The sequence below is a fragment of the Dama dama genome, chromosome 22, assembly GCF_033118175.1.
Source record: "Dama dama isolate Ldn47 chromosome 22, ASM3311817v1, whole genome shotgun sequence".
NCBI classification, from domain to species: domain Eukaryota; kingdom Metazoa; phylum Chordata; class Mammalia; order Artiodactyla; family Cervidae; genus Dama; species Dama dama.
Genome location: NC_083702.1, coordinates 25,632,981 through 25,645,321, shown reverse-complemented (window position 1 = coordinate 25,645,321; position 12,341 = coordinate 25,632,981). Strand labels below are relative to the sequence as shown.

General features: G+C 39.2%; 1 protein-coding gene across 8 annotated transcripts in view; it reads left to right on the top strand.

The window, feature by feature from the left end:
• EPS8 (EGFR pathway substrate 8, signaling adaptor) overlaps nt 1-12,341 on the top strand; it is a 202,081-nt gene that overhangs the window by 84,627 nt on the left and 105,113 nt on the right. For 2 of the 8 annotated variants that reach the window (XM_061125077.1, XM_061125080.1), the window contains 2 exons: nt 38-286; nt 6,893-6,953. The exons of 3 other annotated variants lie outside the window; for them this stretch is intronic. The gene's annotated coding sequence lies outside the window, so the exon portion shown is untranslated. The remainder of the gene's footprint in view (nt 1-37; nt 287-6,892; nt 6,954-12,341) is intronic. 3 more of the 8 variants (XM_061125074.1, XM_061125081.1, XM_061125079.1) reach the window with 2 other exon arrangements.

The following is a 12,341-nucleotide window of genomic DNA, read 5'->3' as shown; positions in this document are numbered from 1 at the left end:
CATTTATTGTGCCTGATTTTACTTTATTTTCACCTAGTGGGTGAACACAGGGCATTTCACCTAGCTGAACTGAGAGCCACGTAGAAATTGACAAAATACCCATGCACACACCTCTGCCGCTCCACAGCTCCCTGACTTCACTGCATATCGTGAGCCACGACCACCCATGTCTTGATTCATAAGCCTCCAATTTCAGATAAGCCTTCTTCCACCATTGCACAATGAACTCACAAGCCACAGCCCTTGGACACCCAATTCCACAAGCAAACTTCAGGTCTTTTGCAAAGTAAGGTACCATGTTTATTATTGTTTTTATTTATTTTTTAACCATTTAACATTTGAAAAACTGTGCTAGGGTCTTTTCTTTTTTATGTGTCACTGACGGCTATTTTCTCCCCTCAGTCCTGTGCTTTTCGTGGTGTGATTTTGCATAGCATCACGATTTTTCAGGAACACATATGCCACATTATAACCAAACTGACTGTACTAATTGATAACATACAGAATGTGAACTGAGAGTTCTCTCTCTTTCCTTCCTTCATTTCTGTCCTCCCTCTCGCCTCTCTTTGAATGGTGAGAAAACATTTAAAAAAAAAAAAAAATCCCTGTAAGAGGAACACAGTGCAACAGAGAAAAATGCCAGAGAACTTGTTGAACCAGTGTCATTAAAAAAAAGGCATAAATTGACCTGTGGAAATAAATAGATACGCTTAGAAGTATGTAGAGACTGGGAAGGTAACCTCAAAGATCAGGGAATCCCTGATTTACCCTTAGATAATAATTATGTTTAACTTTTTGTCAGCCTTTACTATAATGAGTGCTGGGTATGGATTAAGCCATGCAACCCTCACAAAACCTTATAAGTAGATGTTATTACTGTTTTTATTTTACAGATGAAGAAAAATAAGGTTTAGAGGGGTTAACTTGCCCAAGGTCATTAATTCATAAACATAAATGGCAGAGCCAGATCTTGACTCACATTTGACTTCTGAACCAGAGATCTCAGAGGTCTCTTAGAATACTTTTATAGATTATAAAGAAAAACTTCGACTGTGTTATTTTCTCTGGCCTTAACTGCACCTGATTGGCATCACAGTCTGTCTTTTAACCCCTGTGATAGATGAAGAATCAGGTCCTCAGGCTAAGAAATTGCACAGATTCTCAGAGGCAGAGCAGTAACAACTCATTCTGACATGGAATTCAGAGTTTTTTCCATTGTGATTATGTGTGAAAAGGGACAAAAATTGGACAGCTAGGCATCAGGTGAGCTGAAATAGGGAAGAGAGGAAGAAATTATTGTTTTGGAAGCTGGGGGGAGAAAGGTGAATTTATAAAAGTGTATCAGAATTGAAAGGAGAGAGCCTGGGGGAGGGATAGGCAGTGGGGGGACCCCTAGCTCTGTGACTGTTGTTGAGTCTCTAAGTCGTGTCTGACTCTTTGCGAACCCACGGACTGTAGCCCGCCGGGCTCCGCCGTCCCTGGGATTCTCCAGGCAAGAACACTGGAGTGGGTAGCCATTTCCTTCTCCAGTGTATGAAAGTGAAAAGTGAAAGTGAAGTCGCTCAGTTGTGTCTGACTCTTTGCGACCCCACGGACTGTAGCCCGCCGGGCTCCGCCGTCCCTGGGATTCTCCAGGCAAGAATACTGGAGTGGGTAGCCACTTCCTTCTCCAGGGACTCTTCCTCCATCTAGAGATTGAACCAATTGAATTCTAGATCGAATTCAATCTCTAGATTGAATCTCCTGTTTGGCAGGAGAATTCTTTGCCACTGAACCACCAGGGAAGCCCAGCTCTGTGATACAAGAAGCCTAATCAGATTCTCATCAAGGAGCTCAAGCTAGCACCAATTTCAATTCAGGATTATGGGAAGCGAAGCCCGAGGTCATGAATGTAAATTGGTTATGCTGTAAATCCGGATTAGTAGTAGGCTCAGGGGGGAAAAAAAAAATGGAAAGACAGAAGTGACAATACAGGAGAGCTTCAAATGGCTTTATTTGTACTTCTTTTTAATCACATGAGACGTATCTCTTTTTCTTTAGGTAATCAGTTGCCTGATAGCACTTTGCATATAAATGTGTTAATTAGTGTTTATTAACACTGAAGAGTTGATAAATAGTAGAGAAAATTTTCAGTTAAGTATTGAAGAGCCTCCTATTACACAGATAATGAGATGAGGATTAATGAGCATCTATAAATTTAGAGCAGGGGGCTAGCAAACTGTGTCCGGGGTTTTCTTTCTACTAGCCAAGAATGATTTTCATGTTTTTTGTAGGTTATTAAAAATAAACACAAAGAATTTGACAGACACCACATGTGACCCAGAAACCCCCAAATAGTTACAACCTGGCTCTTTACAGTAAATTTTCAACCCTACCCTGAAGTATAGATTATAAAGCAGAAAAAGTTAGATTTGTCTTCTTTCAGAAAATCAGATTAGATAACAGAATCTGGTATATTTCACAGACTTTTTTTTCCCCCTTCATGGAGGAAGGAATTGATATGTAGTATAGTATTTTACTAGGGACTTTGGATGCTTTGTATTTATTTCTCATACCCTTGAAAGATTTTACACTTACAAATGAGGACATCAGGCTTATAGAGGCTAAGTAAACCTTCACATTTATTAAGTAGTGGGATTCATATTTGTCTGGGTTTCTCCACATAAGAACATGGTAGAGAAAATTTGTTCATGAAAATTGAGTATCGTCTGTTCAGAATTCTGACTTGAAAATATCTAGATATCAGATATGAATAATTTTAGTAATTTTAGCTAGTATCTAAAATATTGAAAAAATGTTAATTGTGTACACAAAAAATAGAATTGGTTGCAGAATTGTGTAATTTTACCCCCAAACTTTAAACTTTTTATTTTATATTAGGGTATAGCTGATTAACAATGTTGTCATAGTCCCAGGTGAACAGCGAAGAGACTCAGCCATACATGTACATGTATCCATTCTCTCCCAAACTCCCCTCCCATGCAGGCTGGTGAGAACTGTGTAATTATAAAAATTGCCCCTGAAGGAAGATTTTTGGATAAAGAGTTATAAAGAAAATGTAAAGAAGAGAGAATTCAAGCCTCATGTTAAAAACTTAATATTCACCTAAAAGAAAAATGAAGCTTAAAGTATTCTCAATATAAAGTACAAAACAGAAAAGTGTGTTCTGCTTCAATAGAGATTCTACCACGTAGCAGTTTATCTTTGAAAAACAGATTATCAAACAAATATTGGCCCGTGTGTCTAATGATAAAGTTTTATGAGGAAGACTTCAGGGTGTAATGAAAGCATGCAATAAGGGATCTAATACAGATTGGAGGGGTCAGAGGAATAGTTCTCGAGAGGCTTATTTAAATTGAGACACAGGATTTAGGGGCTTCCTAGGTGGTTTCAGTGGTAAAGAATCTGCCTGCCAATGCAAGAGACACAGGTTTGATTCCTAGGACAGGAAGATCCCCTGGAGGAGGCATGGTAACCCACTCCAGTATTCTTGCCTGGAGAATCCCGTGGACAGAGGAGCCTGGCAGGCTACAGTCCATAGGGTCACAAAGAGTTAGATACAGCTGAGCGACTGAGCCCACACGCACAGGATTTAGGCAGTCAAAGACAAAGAAGATGATTACTCCAGACATAGAGTTCTAGGCCTTGAGGATGGAAAGAGCTTGGCATATTCAAGAGATGATCAAAGGAATCCACTGTGTCTCCTGTCGGCTCAGAAGAGGAATTGTATCTGTTCATCATTGTATATATCCAGCCTCAGACATACTTGCTGGCACAAAGGAAGCTCTCAGCAAGATTTACCGAAGGGACAAAGACTGAATAGATATTTTTGTGGGAAATTCATGGCGTAATTTTGAGTCCAGGGATTGGCTGGATGTAGCCTACTGCCCTCCTCTCTGTAGCTCACCTAATTACATTCAAGCCCTCGGACTGTTGGTAATCCCAGGTTACTCTAGGCCACTGGCAGCCCAGCTTTTCCAAACCTTCTTAACTGCTGTTAAGTATCTGAATGGATCCTGACCTGGAGAAAGTCTGAACAGAAAAGGCAGGAAAAAGGAATGTAGACCACTTCAGCCGGATCAGGTCCCGAGCAGGAGAAGTGAACTGGCATTATGACAACGCCAGGACTAACTCTGAGAGAGAATGAGTATAGCTACTTTGCCAAAAATAACCAGCTGAGGGGGAGGGTGTTCTGTCCTAGAGCACATGAGCCAGGTTCTCTGGGTGATCACCGGCTGACCAAGTAACATGTGATAATCGGGCTTAGAGATTTAATTAAGAAGTTAAATACTGAAGCACTTCCTGTTTGTAGAACGTATTTCTTCAAAATCAAATTTGAACTTCTAAACTGAGATAGTGTCACTTACAGGTTGAGTGCATTGAGGAATTTATGAAGTAGAAAGAGAAGGGGAGAGAATTGTATATTTCCCAAGGGGGTGAACTACAGTTGTAGTGGATTTGAAAGGACTGTTTTATAAGATATTTACAATAAAATAGAGGTGAAATAGGGGTTTACTACAATTAAGGGAAGAGAAGGTCACTTAAGTGGGAAGGAGAATGGGACTTGAAGACAGAAGGAAAGAAAACATTTCAGAGTTATTCTGAAATGTTAATTTTGAGTTGAAAAGAGCCATAAGTGGTAAAAAGCAATACATATATAGCTGATCATACAAGAATTTAATAATAAACTTATCTGTGCTTTAAGCTTAAACTTTAATGAACTTTAGTTGACGGGATTTAATGTTAAGTTTGAGGAATTTCATACTGGATATCAAAAGTCTATTTTCTTACAAAAAGAGAAATGCTGGCTGGCAGATGGGGTGTGCTTTCTCAGAGTTGTGAGTTTATTTTGATTAGTGAGGAAAAAAGACAACCCATGCCCTCTAAAGAATATAAGCTTTTCAGATGTACATTGGGAGGAATGAGTTGTGGAAAACTTTTTTTTTTGAAACAGATTCTTTCTTAAGTATTAAAATATCTGAGTTAGATATTGTCAGTGTCACATGGCTTATTTCCAGGGACTAACTGCTGCAGTTAACAATTGATTTACCAAATACATCAAGTTAATGATACCTTTGTTAAAATTACAGACTTGTTTCTTATCCTTTTAAAATGAGTCTTGACTTTTATTAATGTAATTTTGTAATTCCTTTTGATATTTCGTATGGGACTTAATAATGAACTGATTAATAATGAAAGCAAAATCTAAATCTTATTACTTTAAAAGTTTGACCTTTGAAGCCATCTTATTGAAAAAGTGTATATTATATATACAATATGGGACTTCCCAGGTGATGCCAGTGCAGGAGATGCAAGAGATATGGGTTTGATTCCTGGGTTGGGAAGATCCCCTGGAGTAAGAAATGGCAACTGACTGCAGTATTCTTGCCTGGAAAATTCCATGGACAGAGGAGCCTGGCCGGCTACAGTCCATGGGGCTGCAAAGAGTCAGACATGACTGAGTGACTGAGCATGCTGATCTATATATGTGTATACTATATATCTATCTATCTATATCTCTCTATATATATCTGTATATTTATATATTTACCCCCTTAGGGATACTGATGTATTTTATTTTGTTCGGTGGATGTTTGCCTCAAAGTTTCCATGCATATTAGATTATTTGAGCATTCACTTAAAAAGTAAAAAATACAGAGGAATTTAAAAACATTGTTTGAGCCATTTGATCATACATCAAATGACCCTTTGTAAAGTAGCATATCTATTCCAAATCATTTTCTATGTTAAAATAATTATATGTGTATGTATATTAGAATATATATATATGTTGCCTTAGTTTATCCCATTAATATACTATGAGATTGGTATGTAGGGGGTGGGACATAGAATCCTACTTCATTTGAGTAATGAAAAAATTATGGGTCACTGAGAAATGGCATTTAAGAGGGGCTGCCAAATATGGTTAGCGCTGAATGAGAAATCGAGAGTTGGTGAAACTGGATTAGTGCTCTTTTTTATCCCCCAAACACGGTTTAGCTTATTGCTTTTGCAAATTAGGGATTATATCTCTTGATCTTTATTAAAGTATGATATATAATAATCTAATTTAGTTCAAATTAAAATATGTATGCATCAGAAGATCCCCTGGAGATGGAAATGGCAACCCACTCCAGTATTCTTGCCTGGAGAATCCCATGGACAGAGGAGCCTGGCGGGCTGCAGTCCATGGGGTTGCCGAGAGTTGAACATGATTTAGCAACTAAAACAACAACAACAAAATATGTGCATATATATACCCATGTATATCTATATATCTATGTGAACACATACATACACACAAGGGTGGTTTTAATCTGTGTGTGTTTGCCACAGAAGTCTTGATGCCTCTGGTATGTCCTCATGACAGAGGCAGATGCAGTAAGATACAGCATTTCAGGCAGCCACAACTGATAGGCTTGCAAACACTCAGTGGTTTATTCATCCCTCACTTACATTTTTTATTATCATGAAAAAAAAAAAATATATATAACATACAGTGGCTTCCTGGTAGCTCAGATGGTAAAGAATCTGCCTGTAGTGAAGGAGACCCAGGTTCAATCCTTGGGTTGGGAAAATCCCCTGGAGAAGGGAATGGCAATGCACTCCAGTATTCTTGCCTGGAGAATTCCATGGATAGAGGAGCCTGGCAGGCTGCAGTCCATGGGGTTGCAAAGAGTCAAACATGATTGATTTACTTAGCATGCGGTCACAAGGGTGCTTTCTTCATTTCACTATTTAAATCTTCTTTCATATAAATTCTTGGGCATTAAGTACATTCACATTGTTGTGCAACTGCCCCTACCATCCATCTTTGCAATTTTTATATCTTCACAAACGGTTCCATACTCATTAGAGTTTAACTACTCATCACCTTTTTGTCACCCACCAGCTTCTGGCAACCACCATTCTCCTTCCTAAGTTCGTGACTTTGACGACTCTAGGTACTTCATGTAAGTAGAATCATACAGTGTTTGATCTTTGGCTTATTTTACTTGGCATAATGGCTCAAGCCTCGTCTATGTTGTAGCATGCATCAGAATTTCTTTGAAAGGCTGAATAATGTTCCACTGTATGTATAGACCACATCCTAATTATCCATTCATCTATTGGTAGATACCTGGCCTGCTTCCATCCTTCGGCTGTTGTGGATAATGCTGCTTTGAGTATGAGTTTACAAGTATCTGAGTTCCTGCTTTCAGTTCTGGGTCGACACCCAGAAGTAGAATTTCTGGAACATGTGGTACTTATATGTTTAATTTTTGGGGGTAACTGCCCATCATTTTTCACAATGGCCACACCATTAAAGGAATGTTTTAAATTAAAAACAAAAAACAAAACATGATTCATGTTGATGTTTGGCAGAAACCAACACAATATTGTAAAGCAATTATCCTTCAATTAAAAATAAATAACTTTAGTTATTAAAGAAACCCAAAAAACAAAAAGCAATCTTCGTGTCTCTGGATTTTTTTCTTTTCAGCCATGCTGCTTTGCTTGTAGGATCTCGGTTCCCTGACCAAAGTTTGAACCTGGGCCATGATAGTGAAAGCCTAGAATCCTAACCACTAGGCCACCAGAAACTCCCAGTCTCTGCATTTTTAAAGTGGACTTTTCTTAAATAGGATGACTATAGCTCCCTTGGGTTTCTTATGTAACTAATAACGCTAGAAAATATGAGCCGTGTCCTTAAAGGTTGTTGGTGAGCACATTTTAAATTAGTTAAACTATCTTTATGCTTCTCCTTGGGGAGTTCAGAAGTTTGAAGACATTATGAGAATGACATAGGTGAGTCTTAATTTTTTTAAAAAAAATATATAGAGCAGAATATAATTGGGGAGAGTCCCACAGGAATGAAAGAAACAGATAAAATTATCTCGAAATTAGCTAACTTTGCTTCTTAATCTAATCTACCCTCCAGAATGCCCCCATAGTTATTTCATCAAAATTAGTAACATGACTGTTACTCCCTTCACTGGTTTACTGTTTCCATAAAAACTGAGTCTAAATTTCTTTACATGGTCTACAAGGCCCCTCACAATCTGGTGTCACACTTTTCTCTGCTACATCATCTTTTACATACCCTGTATCACAGTTACATTGAATTATCTCACTATTCCCTAAAACTCGCCTTTTTCCATGTACCACGCTTTGCATATGCCTAGAATGTCGTCTGCTACCGGTACTCTTGCTGATAGACACACTCCTTTTGTCTTTCACATCTGGTTCTACTGTCTCTTCTCGGATGAAAACTACTGACAGCTATCCTAGGTTGATGGTTTCATAGTACATCTTTTGTACCAAGACGGTAGCATTTACTAAGTTGCCTTGTAATTATCTCTTTGCACATGTCTCAGTCAACTAAGTGCTGCTGAGAGAGAGAATCCACGGTGGCTCTTTTATGCCCTCATGTGAAGCCCAACCCCTGGTGCTATGCTTAGTCGCTTAGTCGTGTCTGACTCTCTGTGGTCCCATGGACTGTCTGTCACCCGCCAGGCTCCTCTGTCCAATGGGGCTCTCCAGGCACGAATACTGGAGTGGGTTGCCATGCCCTTCTCCAGGGTATCTTCCCAACCCAGGGATCGAACCAGGTCTCCCATACTGCAGACAGATTTGTTACCAGCTGAGCCACCAAGGAAGCCCCTGAGTACTGGAGTGGGCAGCCTATCCCTTTTCTAGGAGATCTTCCTGCCCCAGGAATCAGACTGGAGTCTCCTGCATTGCAGGCAGATTCTTTACCAGCTGAGCTACCAGGGAAGCCCTAACTCCTGGTAGATGTAGACAGAAACACTGAGAGAATTTCTTGCATTATTTTGCTCACTGTATGGGATGTCTACCTTTAATAAGTAATCATTCCATCTCTAAGCTGGATTTTTTTCATAATTTCATAAGCAGTTATTAATAGCTAAATGTCTTACCATAGGCAAATCAAGCAGGCAATTTTTTTTTACCTTCTTAAATTTTTTTTTTATTTTGTGTTGGAGTATAACCAATTAACAATATTGTGGTCGTTTCAAATGACCAGTGAAGGGACTCAGCCATACATATTCGTGTATTCATTCTCCCCCAAACTTCCCTTCCATCCAGGCTGCCACATAACATTGAGCAGAGTTCCATGTGAGAAGCAGGCAAACTTTCCTTCAGTTGTTTGCTACTGCTCCATTTCTGTGCAGATTTCTTACATTTTTGGGCATACTGACCTCATCAGTAACGTTCTCACATTACCCTGGTTTCCTCCTACCTTAGGAGAAGTATCTGATAAGTTATACTAAAGTGTTGATAGCATAAGACATTATTACTCCCAGAGGTGTTTGTATTTTAATCATGGTTCCTAGGGATAAAAATGCTTAATTTAAAAGAATAAATCACCAGTGATAAGAATTTCATTCACTCTGTCCCTTGGGTAAATGGTATCATTTAAGGTAACAAGAGGACTCTATGTTAACCCTCAAATCACACTAGGCAGGCAGGCTTCTAGGAGCACCTCTGAATCTTCAGCACCTCCACAGTGGTATTCACACTGGCAGTATACTTCCTGAGGCTGCTGCTTTAAAGGCCTCACCCTTCTGGGATAAATCCCCTCCTTCTAAATTTCCTCCTAATCATCTGAAGGTCAGGGTGGTGTGACTTGTTCCAAAGTGTGTTTTCTGCCTCCTTAGCTAACTAGGAATTTATTTTTCAAGTGTTTAGAACTAGAAATAGGGGGTCATTTAATGTTTAACCTGGTTTCTATGAATCGGTTATAGATAGGAACGAACACTTACTAGCCAACATGGCATATTAAAGCATGATTTTTTCCTGGAAGCAAAATACTGCAGGAGTCAGATATTTGAACCCTTTCCAGTCTAGATTACTCAAGAGGAAGAAAACAGCAAAACTCAGTTTAATTGCTTGTTATTTTGAAGAAGGAAATGTTATGTGTATTTTTCTCCCCCAAGGGCCTTGTCCAGGGTAGGATCATTGTGGTGTTTTTGTAGTCCCGTGAGATGTTTCCAACATTTTAGGACTAAAAAAACAAGTGAGACTGACATCAGGGTATCTGGACCAGTGGAATGTTTCGAAGTTGATCTAAGTAATTGTTCTTCTAGATTAAAGGACTTGGTATTAGTGGTACCCAAATGCTATTGGTATGGTGGTCACATAGATGGGCATGCGTAGATTTCAGCTAGGATTATGTAAATATGACTTGTTTATACAGATGTCCTGTGTGTTCAGTTGCTCAGTCGTGTCTGACTCTTTTGTGACTCCATGGACTGTAGCCCTCCAGGCTCCTCTGTCCATGGGGTTTCCCAGGCAAGAATACTGAAGTGGGTTGCCATTTCCTCCTCCAGGGGATCTTCCCAAACCAGGGATCGAACCTGTGTCTCCTGTATTGGCCGACAGATTCTTTACCACTGCACCACCTGGAAAGCCTGCTTAATACAGATGTGTATATGTGTCATTGTATGTGTGTGTGTTTAGGTGTTTTTAAGTTTTAGCAACCTTTATGGTGGGCAAGGGTATCACACACACAGACTGAGCACAGAAACTGGGAATTTGGGCTCTTAGGTAGGTCTGCCTGGGTTAGGGGCTTAATCATATACTCACTGAATGGTACTGGCCAAGGTGCTTTACTGTTTTGTGCCTCAGCCTCCTCCTCTGTAGAATAGAGACAGCAACTCCTCTTGGAGGAGTTGTGGTTGTCAAGCAAATTAATGCATGCCAAGAATTATAACAAGACTTGGCACATACAAGCACTTCCGTATTACCTATTGTTTTTGTAAATTATTATTAAATATTGGGCTTCCCTGGTGGCTCAGTGGATAAAGAATTTGCCTTCAGTGTATTAGACGCAGAAGGCATGGGTTTGATCTCTGGGTTGGGAAGATCCCCTGGAGAAGGGAATGGCTACCCCCTCCAGTATTCTTGCCTGGGGAATCCCATGGACAGAGGAGCCAGACAGGCTACAGTCCAGAGGGTCACAAAGAGTTGGACACGAATGAAGTTACTGAGCACATTAAATATTGGACAACAGGTGATTCAGAGAAGAGAAAAGAAAAAAATTAGGTTGTTTTAAGCGAAAGACATTAGTTAATTTTGTGGATGAAAATCATAATGTTTCTTCACCATTAAGAGATTTTGGTATAAAGAGGGATATGTGTAGGTGGTTAGTGGTTTATTCATTATAATATACCTTGAATTATACATTTTTGACTGTATTTAAAGTCCTCCTTTTCATGACCAGATAATATATGTTTATGGAATGGTCTCCACTTTGAAACCTGGTTGGCTTCGGAAAATATATGTCTTCTGTCTGTTTTGTGTTAGACTTCAATTTTGTTTAATCAGTGTTTGAGAGAAATGGCATTTGTATATCCTTCCTTCCAAGAAAAACATTGGGTGTTTCAGGAAGTGGTCTTGGTTAGTCAGAGGATAATACTTTTTCCTCTGAGTCAGTTCTGAACCTCCTTGATATAAATAGGCGCACTTTTACCCAAACTTCTGCTTTTCAGATCAGATGTTAAAATCATCGTTTATACATGCCCGTACCAGCAGCAGCGCTTTCATTGGTGTTTCCGCTCAGTCAACACTGAGGGTCTTATCTAATTGTGACTGTAGAAATTCTGCTAAATAAATTCTTTAAAAAAATTTTAGTCCAGTTCTGTACTTTCTAAATTTGTTTCTATTTTGTATCAAATTTTCTTTAGATGAGAGTCATTTGTATCACATGGTCATCTGTGTCAATCATAGAGGACATTTCTATTGCTAATAGTATCTACTTTGGTCACTAAAATTCTATGTGTTATTTTTTTAGCATGCATATGTAAGCTTTCTGTAGCACATGCTTAGTTACTGAAAGTATTTTGCTAAAGACTGTAGGAGTTTGCCACACCCCAGAGCAATGTCAGATTTCCCAAGAAATAAAGCAGAGAGGTTCTTCCAAGCTACACTAAAAAATGTTAAACATGATAAGTAATTGCCAGATGACTAGCTGTTGCTAATGTTGAGTTAGTCAGGAAAACCTTAAGAAAGAAAGAAGTGGGAATTGAGCAATTGCTGGATGGTTGGTATAAAGTAGTGGGTGGGGCTTTGGGAGCAGAAGCCTGTAGGTTAACTGGAGCAAGAAGGACCCAGAAGAGCCTGTGGTTCTAGTGAAGCTTTATATGTGGCAGAACCTATGAGAATGTGGAAGCCTGGAGAGAGGACTGCCAGCAAACTCTTCCTGGTCTTGAAAGATGAGCTAAGGAATTTTCTTTTTGTGCACGTGCAAGTGTAGTGAGTAACATCCTTTATTTTTGTATCATATATTTCTCTTGTGTCCTGTTTGATTGACTGAAACTGGATTTTGCTTCAGTAAATCT